The sequence below is a fragment of the Tupaia chinensis genome, unplaced genomic scaffold (assembly GCF_000334495.1).
Source record: "Tupaia chinensis unplaced genomic scaffold, TupChi_1.0 Scaffold143570_1, whole genome shotgun sequence".
Classification (NCBI taxonomy): domain Eukaryota; kingdom Metazoa; phylum Chordata; class Mammalia; order Scandentia; family Tupaiidae; genus Tupaia; species Tupaia belangeri.
Window position 1 is genome coordinate 180,383 of NW_006203415.1, and position 10,883 is coordinate 191,265.

Sequence of the window (10,883 nt, forward strand, 5' to 3'; positions counted from 1 at the left end):
GATAAAACCATAAAGAACTGAACCTCTTTAAGTGATAACTATCTGAGATAAAGCATTTAATCCGTACATGTCTTTCCTCTCAATATAATCAGAAACATAGTAATGCGTGTCTATTGGAACAGCCTATGTATAAATAACCCAAACCATTTTACAGTCAGTCACCACTTAATTTTTAACTTCAGGGACTTTTCTACTTTATTCCAGTATCTTTTAGATTGGCAGCATCACAAAAGTTCAATGTGCATATTGCTGCTACTGCTGACACTGTTGTTTTAATAAATTCGATAGCCGTTTGAGGCAGGCATTGCTATTATTCACTGATAACCAGTTCCTAGAGGGTACGCATGTGAGTGAAAGTGATTTGTGTCATTTTCCCATGGAAGTATCCAATTGGTAGGGTTCAGTTCTTACTTTTCACCTGCTCTAGTAATTAGGGACTCCCTAGTCCAAAACACTTTTAAAAATTCCCTGTTCTTGGGGATTGACACTCTATATTAGCATGTTAAATGCATTCAGATATGCACAGGGAGAAAAACTATTTAACACATTATTAATCCATTAATATGACTCCAACTTTTTCTTGTCTAATATTTCATATTTCTTAGACCCCTTTTTAGCAATCATCAACCTGTCTTTTAGACACTGGTAATTAACTTGGCAGAGATGAGGTAACGGTCAAATGAAGACAAAGATAGGTGCTTGGAGAGTAGGTTGGCAAGTTGAGCACTAGCTATTCAATGTTTCCATGTGGAGTTGGTACACATCACTTCCAGTTGTATACCTAATGTCAAGGGAATCCTCTAGGTATCCCCATGGATAGTGGGATTAGAAATCATGGGACCAGCAGTTAGCGCAATGGCTATGTCGCTGGACTCCCACGTAGTCGACCTCGGTTTGCGACTCGGACCCGGTGGCTTAAACTCATGCCAGACGCGTGTGCGTGCGTGCCCAAGATCCCGAGAGGAGAATGGAGGAGAAGGGATTGTGGCATGGCCATCACCCCTTGGGGGGTGATTTCTCGCTTTCTATCTCTCTGTCTCTCTGTCTCTCTCTGGCGAGTGCACGCGCCCTATAGCAAAAATCTCTTCAAAAAAAAAAAAAAAATAGGAAGAGGCCGAGAATTCCGTTCAAAGGCATCCCTGAGCCCGCCGAGTTGGTACCATGAGCAAAGCTCACCCTCCCGAATTGAAAAAATTTATGGACAAGAAGTTATCATTAAAATTAAATGGTGGCAGACATGTCCAAGGAATATTGCGGGGATTTGATCCATTTATGAATCTTGTGATAGATGAATGTGTGGAGATGGCAACTAGTGGGCAGCAGAACAATGTTGGAATGGTGGTAATACGAGGAAATAGTATCATCATGTTAGAAGCCTTGGAACAAGTATAAATAATGGCTGTTCAACAGAAAAACCCATGTCCCCTTGTCAACAGGCCCGTTTTTACTATGATGTAAAAATCAGGTCATGTACATTTCCATAATAAACTTTTTGTTAAGTAAAAAAAAAAAAAAAAAAAAAACCAGTGCCTGTCATAAAAGACTGCCAACATTTATTTCTTAAGTTAGGGGGGGAGTTGTGATACTAATAGCCTAAATAATATTGTTTGAAAATGGAAACATTAGAGCCAGCAGATGGCATGGTGGTTAAGGCACTGGACTCCTACATGGCCGATAGCAGTTTGAGTCCCTGACCCAGCAGCTTGAGAATCCCACCAGGCTCCATGTATACAGGTGTCCAGAATCCCAACAGGAGAATGGAAGAGAAGGGAGTGTGGTGTGGCTATCCCCTCTGGAGGGTGATTTCTCACTTACCCTCTTTCTTTCACTCTCTGGTGAGTGCATACACCCTATGGCAATAACCTTTAAAAAATTAAAAATAAAAATGTCATTGATATTGAAACTAAATGCCAGGATTTGTTTAGAATACAGAAATCACATCAATAACGGGAAGAGGGAAAATTAATTGTAATAAATTACTAACGAATAAAAGGCGATTAACTATTAAACAGGGTGAAATACTCCAAAAACTGCAAGAACAAGTCCAAAACATCAACCACCCCTAGGCAGAAGGAAAGCATCCAAGGAGCAAACCAAGCCTAGAGGACTGCCCTCAGAACCGCTGAAGCCTGCTGGAGAGTGCAGCCCTTTGCTGGGATGCCAGCAGGCTAGAGCTGGTCTGCAGGAAGCTTTCAGCTAGAGAACAAAGAATTGCACTGGAGAATGAATGCCACTGGGCCTCCCAAACACTACTGTCAGCCACATACATGGGAGGACAAAATAAAACACACTGGGAGCAAGAAAGAGAAGCCTCTATCTCTGTTATGCCTTGGAGGGTCTCTCCAGTCTTCTCTATCAATAAATCCTAACTCAGCAGGCTGGAGAAAATAAACTGATTGGGTCCAGCTGTAAAAGCGCAAAGAAGAACAAAGCATGGATTTGGAGCTCAGAGACAATAAATTGATAACAGCACAATTAGGGAATGCCAAGAGAGAAAAAAGGGTACTGCTGATATGGAATCAACGAAGTCGCTGCAGAGGCGCAATCTGTTTCTCACGTCAGCCCTTCTCTCAGAAATAGTAGCTCAATTGGGGGCCACAGTAGCTTTCGAACTACAGGGACCTATAGATCATTTTCCTGAGAAGATGTATCTCAGCTTTCTTCATATTTTCAAAGAATTCTATAGCCTGGTAAAGATGAAAAACAGCTAGAGAGGAGTATTGGGCACATATCTATCAATAGATAAGTGACTAAGAAGCATTTTTCTACGTCAATCATTCAAGGCTACAGAGCAGGCCTGTGAAAATTATCCTTAACCAAATACTGAAAGTTTATTTATCAAAGAGAAGGCACAGATATGTCTCTAACAAAGTTTAGAAGGAATAAAATAAAGAAATTCAGATTCTGCAAGCAAAACATTCAGGCAGAGTGCCGTCCACACTACTCTGGACTTTGCTGTTTCGGATACCTGTCCCAGGCCTTTGCAGAATTTTTTCCAGTAGAGTGATTCCATGAATACAAAATTAGAAATGTATTTATTATTTCTCTTAGAAGATTATTTTTTTACATATAATAAAATGGGACCTCTTTTAAGAGCAGTATGTACCACAAGAAAAAGAAGCCCAGATCACAAGACTATTTAAGAAGGACCCTCCCCTTTTTTTTAATGAAAATGTAAATTCCTCTTAAATGAGAATACCTTTCTTTTGTGTGACAAGCTGTTACTTCAGCCAAATTTCTAGAGAAGTTTGGAAGGTTCAGAAGATTGTTTCTACCCTGAAGCTGAACATACTTCATTTCGGACTAGCAAGGTACTCCAGACCAGGGAAGAAAATTGATTATTTTACATGCAGGAGAACCAGCTCATATGAGATTCTGCAGGAGAGTTTTAGTAAACCATTTACTTGCATGCTCGAGAAAGGAGTATGTGCATTATCTCTTTTACCTTTCAAATAAAATGCAAAAAATATTCTTTTAGAGTTAGTAATTTGTTAGACCCATATATTTACAGGATCCATGTTGTCCTATAAAATAGAACATTTTTATTCAGTTGCATGGAACTCAAATATTCTATTTTCAATTTTTTTATAGGAGTAACCTCTCTTTCTCATATAACACATTCCTTAAAAATATTTGAAAGTCAAACATCTGAAATATGATAAATAGACATATATAGTGTAACACTGACTTTATTCCCATAAAATAAAATTTTTTATAAACCTCCAAATTATGGCTTCTGTAGTCACTGTTTACCTGTAACAGACAGTCCACTTGGTGGGTGTGAAATTTTAAGACCTATAATTCTGCTTATTAGGATAAGAGTGAAGATGGTGTGCGGGGTGCACAAGGGGAGGAGGGTGTGGGAGGTTCGGGACTCTCTGTCACCTTGAGTTCTGTGGATTTGGGGCCTGATATTTTCCTTTCCACAGAACCCTACCTCATCTTTCCTTAGAGATGACAGCAGGTAGTAACAATATCCCTTGATCTTGCAAACTCAGTCTGATAGAGCCCTGGAAAGGAAAGAAGAAAGCTCTTATTTGCTTAGAACTGAAGAATGAACTATGTGAAGTCTTGGCCAGTTGAACACCCAGGTAGCTCGATCTGTCTGACTTGGCCGCTTAACTCAGCCTGACCTGATAGTAAATACCTCCCTCTTCATCCCCAATCTGAGAAGGAAATAAGACCAAGGGACTGGTGGGCTCAAAGGAACAGCGGACCTGCTGAGGTCAGCAGTCTTTCATGTGTACTTTCTCCAGAGAGACAGAAGCAACAGGATATGTATAGCTATATGGGGGTATTTATTATAGAAACACGCCTACATAATTATGGATGCCAAGAAACCACATAGTATGCCATTTGCAAGATAGAGAATCAAGAAGCTGAAGGTGGAGTTCAGTCCACACCTGAGGGCTTGAGAACCGGGCAAGTGGATGGTGTAGCTCCCAGTCCTAGACCAAGGGCCTGAGACTCTGGAGTTCCAGTGTCTAAGGGCAGGAGAAGATGAATGTTCCAGCTCAAGAAGAAAGAGATGGTTTGCCCTTTCTCCACCTTTTTGTTCTATCGAGTCCTAGAGCAATTAAATAAAACTCATCCACATTGGTGAGAGCCAATTTCCTTTATTTAGTCTACTGATTCAAATTCTAGTCTCTTCTGAAAACATCCTCACAGTCACACCCAGAAACAATATTTTACCAGCTGAGCATCTCATGATTCAGTCAAACTGGCAAATAAAATTAATCATCATACAACGCTAAATGAGCTAAATAATTCGAGGCCCACAGCAGTCCAGGGGTTTCCTGATATAGGAGGTCTGGGGACAAGTTCCTCAGAACCACAGTGAAGGAGGCTGTGGAGCAGGACTGCAACCTTGTGCTCCTGAAGAAGCACAGCAGCAGTGTTTCTGCTTGGCCCCTGCAAGCAACTGCTCACCTTTACACACAGAGCAGACCAGGCCTCACCCAAGAAACCATCTGCAACTGTACAAAATCGTCATCAATATCCAGATATTTAAGAAGCTAAGCTGAGCATAGTACAGAAGGATGATGGAAGGGTGGGGTGGAAGGTCAATATATAATATATCAAAGAATAACATGCAAGAAAAAGTTGACTCTTATTACCACAAAGGCCTGCTTTCATTATCCAGTCCAATAGCACTCATAATATCAACTTGTTTTGGTTATCTACCTATCAACTAAATGTCTAAATGTTTATATTTGCTTGTATATTCATTTATATTTAAAAAGCAGACATTCTTCAAATTTCGCTATTAAGAAAATAAAAGGCAAATCATAGTCTGGACGGCCCCAACCCCTGCCCTGGGAGGCCCGGTGCAGCTCTGCGGCCCTGGGCACCTCTGCAAATGTGGAGATGTGAGCGGTGCAGAAAGTGCGGGCCTGTGGACTGGGCCTGTGGGCTGCAGTCTGTGCAGCTTCAGGACGCCTGGTGCCCTGCCTGGCAGCAACCCTGGAGGATGAAGACAGACTCTGACAGGCGCTGTGTGCTGGGTGGGTTCTGCTGTCCCTGCGTAAACTGACAGAGAGTTACCTGAGTAGGTAACTACAGGAAATGGTATCGGGACAGTGGGAATAAGCAATTTTGCACAGTAAACTTTAGATGTTTATTGTAGTCTGCGTGAAGTTGGGACAAAACAATGAGGATGAGTTTGGTGCTTTGTAAAGGGTGAAAGCTGCAAGTGACCTCTGTTCTCTGTCAGGAGATATAACTGAAATTAATGAAGGTCTTGTAGAAAATTCAGGACTTGTCAACAACTCTTGCTGGCTAGCTGGCTGATCACAATGATACTGAGTAACCCTTCAGAACTCGATAAACAAGAGGGAAGAAGCACATAAGAAATATGTAGTCTATTGAAGAATGAAAGTAGAATCCTTAAATAAAGTAGAACTCTTAAATAAACTTAATCCAGGCATAGTTGTCTTAAATTAGTGGTTGATAAAAGACTTAAAATAGCAACTTTTAGCAATGCCAGTGGAAAAAGAAGCTACTCAGAATACCATGACTGGAAATAAATACCCCTTAGCTTTTTTTTTTTTTTTTGGAGAGGTTTTTGCTATAGGGCACGTGCATTCGCCAGACAGACAGAGAGAGACAGAGAGATAGAAAGTGAGAAATCACCCCCCGGGGAGGATGGCCACGCCACAATCCCTTCTCCTCCATTCTCCTCTCAGGATCTTGGGCACGCACGCACACACGCCCAGCGTGAGTTTAAGCCACCGGTTCCGGGACGTGAACCGTGGTTGACTACATGTGAGTCCAGCGACATAGCCATTATGCTAACTGCTGGTCCCCAATACCCCTTAGCTTTCTAATGATCACATTTTAAATAAACACAAAATACATCTTTTTTCACAATATTCTATAATTCTCAGACTAGACTCGAGTATTAAGAATTCATGAAATTATCTGTGAGAAAAACTTGTTATGAAAATTATGTAATTAGTGATAATGCTGTTATCCTGAGTTTTATATAGCATTGCATCTTGCTTATATCCATCTCTCAATTTGGGTGAGAATCCTTGTTTTTTTATCCACTGGAAATAGCTGGGAGTGAAGGAAAGTTTTTGCTAGTCGTATAGTGTTGAAGAACAGTACTATTTTAGTTTTGCAGTACATTGCATCTAGTGGTGCTCTTTTACACAGTTGAAGCAACAGCTTTGCAGCAAAATAAAAAGTAATACTATATTCAATTTATTCATTAAGAAAGTCATTGATCAGGGAAAAATAGTTTAAAAATATGCATTTTATAAAGACCCTGTATATAAAATATATACATAATAATATCTCACAATAAATAACCCAGTAAAACAATGGGAAAATCATTTGAATAAACATTCACCAAAGAGGGTATATGAATTTTCAGTAAGAACATAAAAATTTGCTCAATATAATATAGTTATTAGGGAAACACAAATTAAAACTAAGAGAATTCCCTATATACCTACTAACTTGACTAAAACAGTAACAATACAAAGTGCTGTTGAGGATATGAAGCAACTAGAACACTCACACATTATGAGTGAAAAGCAAAATTTGGTACAATTATTTTGGAAAACAATTCTGCAGTCTCTTAAAAGATAAAATATATATCTGCCACTCAATCCAATAGCCCCACTTATACATAAATTATCCAGGAGAAATTAGAATGTATATCCACAAACAAAATTGTATTTAAATGTTCATAGCAGCTCTATTTGTAATACCCACAAGCTAGTAACAACCCAAATGCCCATCAACTTATGAATAAATAAATAAATTGTGTTAGATCTAAACAATGAAACACTAGTCATCAATTAAAAGAAAAGTACTGAGAAAAAGGAATAAAAACATGGGCCACATAATACATCAGTGATTGCCAGGGGCAGGGAATAACTGGAGAAAACTGATTAAAAATGCACATGAAGGGACCAGCAATTAGTGTAATGGCTATGTCACTGGACTCTCATGTAGTCAACCATGGTTCAAGTCCCAGACCCGGCAGTTTAAACTCATGCCGGGCACGTGTGCGTGTGTGCCCATGCTCCCAAGAGGAGAATGGAGGAGAAGGGATTGTGGCATGGCCATCACCCCTGGAGGGGGTTTCTCGCTTTCTGTCTCTCTGTCTCTCTCTGTCTCTCTGGCAAATGCACGCACCCTATAGCAAAAACCTCTCCAAAAAAAAAATGCACATGAGGAACTTTTTCGGGTGATGACAATGTTCTAAACCTTGATTGTGGAGGTGATACATAACTGACAAACTGTGTACATGTGTCAAAACTCATTAAATTAAATATTTTATAAGATACATGTAAATTATATAATGAACTTGATTTTTAAAAGTTACTCAGTAAAAATTAGTTGAGTAGCTCTGAACCATTGAGAAACTGTTTAAAATGCTAAAATATAAAATACATACCGTATTTTATAGAATGTTTATTAAAATGGGAATATTTTTACTAAAACATATAATACATGTACAGATAATAATTTGGTCTTATGAAGATATATTTACATGGAACTTTGTATTCCTTAACTGCATTAAGAATATGTCGTTGTGGTATACATAATATGTGCTTAATTATATCCATGGAAATGTGACTACAATACAGAGAGAATGGCATTTGTGTGTAACCTATGAAAGATAATATAATTACTTTAACTATCTCTCTTATCTACTGCCTCCACTTGGTTCTTATTCTCAGGGTCTTTGCTGGGCTTCTCTCTACCCCTGCAATAGCTTACTCAGGGTGCCCTGACTTTAGCCTACCTCCACTTTTCAAATTAATCAATAAACTGAATTTTCAACTTTTCCCAAACCAATGATCTCTTCAATGCAATAATCTACAATGAATTTCCTTAATCTCTGAATGAAATGTAACCTCTTGGCTTTGAAATTAAGATTTTCCTAAATCATGCCTCAAACCTGTGATTAAAAACCTTACCTTTACAGGACCAGCAGATGGTAATTTTTACATTGCTGGACTCCCATGTAGTCGACTGTGGTTTGAGTCCTGGATCTGGTGGCTTAAAACACGCTGGGCACGTGTGCATGCATGACCAAAACCCCAAAAAGAGAATGAAAGAGAAGAGATTGCAGCATGGCCATCCCTCCCTGAGGGGTGATTTCTTGCTCTGTCTATCTCTGTCTCTCTCTGTCTCTCTGACAAGTACATGTGCCCTATAGCAAAAAACAAACAAACAAAAAAATTTAAAAAACCTTACCTCTAACTCCTGTCTCACAGAAAACCACATATGATTTAGATGAATGTTCTTTCAGGAGTACTTCATCTTATCATTGTTTGGGGGAGAGGGAGGGGTTTTTGCTATAGGATGCACTCACCAGATAGACAGAGAGACATAAAGCAAGAAATTACCCCCCCAATGGGGATGGCCACGCCACAATCCCTTCTCCTCCATTCTCCTCTCGGGATCTTGAGCATGCATGCACACGTGCTTGGCGTGAGTTTAAGCCACCGGGTTCAGGACGCAAACCGCAGTTGACTACATGGGAGTCCAGCGACATAGCCATTATGCTAACTGCTGATCCCTCTTGTCATTTATTTTTCTTAAAAGGTTTCTCCCCATCTTGAAAATCCATTCTTCCCTGGTCTCTGCTCCATGAATCTTATGATATGCCCACACCTGTATTTCTTAAATGAACGAATGCATAAATGAATAAATCATCACTTCTTTGATTATATTTGCCTTCGTTCCCAAGCCACATATTTCTCTTTTCTTTAAATAACTGTGAGCTTTACTTCATGTTTTTCATATTGTATTTGACATGGGTTCCCTTATGTTTCAAAGTAGACTTGTCATCGTCTTACTAAAATATAATATACTTTGTTGAAAAATTATATTTCACTCATCTTGTTTTCAATAGAGCATCTAGCTTTATAGGTACTACACCTCAAAAACAATTCTTAGAAATGTAAGTAGATCTTTGACTAACAGTTATGAAGACTACAATAAATGAAGTTGTACAGATGACTGGTGGGGACTTTGTAGGATATAAAAGATTCCCTTCTTGGTGCAAGCTTAAGGAAAGTTGCACCCTGAAATTGTTGGAAAGCTCAAACTTTTCTGACAATTAACTTATTTAAAATAATATTCACAATAGAAGTTTGACCATAATTATATTAACCATAAGACTCATAGATCTTTTCTTAATGGAAATTAGTATCTCAGACAACTGAATGGGAAGGATGCAAGCAAAAATGAGTGTTGAGGGGCCAGCAAGTGGCTTGGTGGTTAAGGGTGCTGGACTCCCATATGGCCAACTGCAGTTCAAGTCCCAGACCTGGTGGCTTGCTCTCTCTCTCTCTGTCTCTCACTCTATCCCTCTCTGGTCAAATTGAGATAAATAAATGAATGAATAAATAAAGATAAATAAAATAATCTTTATAAAAACAAGTGTTGAACATCATGTGCATTATGTCATCGGTTATAGCCTTCATTTCTCCTTTTATAATAGAAACAGTCTTCCTATTCTAATGAGTAATAAGGCAAATTCAATAGATAAAAATATCTTTTTGTTCATTATGTGAAAGAATCATGAATAACATCAATTCGTTGTTTTAAATTTTTTATATTTATCTTCATTACATGTGTAATTTCAATGGTGCCTTTTTATACTTTACACTTTCTTGTCTTAGGTAGGTGCTGAACAATATTCCATTACCAACATAGACCTTTGCCAATCCTTAATGATACAATAGCATGGAAAATTCTTCACGTGTTCTTTGTCAAATTAACTTTTATAAGCACCTAATTAATCTCTACATCATCAATGAAAGCACTATTACATATTTCAAGTAGGGCTAAAGAATGGAAAAAAAATCTCAATAGCTTTGGAAAATACCTTTATCATTAACTATATGACAATAGTAAAAAATTTTCGTTGTGACACATATGTTTGTTTTTTTAAATAAAAAGTCATTTTTTGAGTTATTAAGAAAACACATTGTAGTTGAAGTAGATAGTTAATACACAGAACATGTACTTACTAATGGTAGATATTCTGGTAAACTGAGAATTTTGTAATTAAGACAGAACAGGAGGCAGTATCGATTTCCATCTCTAGGTTATATCTGATTGTCAAGCAAGCTAAACCACATAAATGCACAGCAACCACCACATGAGCGGGAACAAGGTTTGAAAGAGGTACTCAAATAGACAGTTTTCCATGAGAAGAAAACAGTGACTAGTCAAGGTCAAAAGGTGTAAGTTTAAAACAAAACAAAATAAAAAAAAGTGTAAGTTTTCTCTGTGTGTGTGTTTTTTTTTCTTTCTCCAGATGAAATTAGGTAAGGACAAAGTGCTCAGGAACTGAAAAACCAAACAGAAGTTTTTACTATGAAATTATTGGTTGTTAGGAGGACTAAAGCCAG

General features: G+C 38.4%; 1 pseudogene; it reads left to right on the forward strand.

Annotated features, from left to right (window-relative positions):
• The first annotated feature begins 1,113 nt into the window (after positions 1–1,113).
• Positions 1,114–1,503, forward strand: LOC106733326 (small nuclear ribonucleoprotein G pseudogene; annotated as a pseudogene).
• Positions 1,504–10,883: the final 9,380 nt, after the last annotated feature.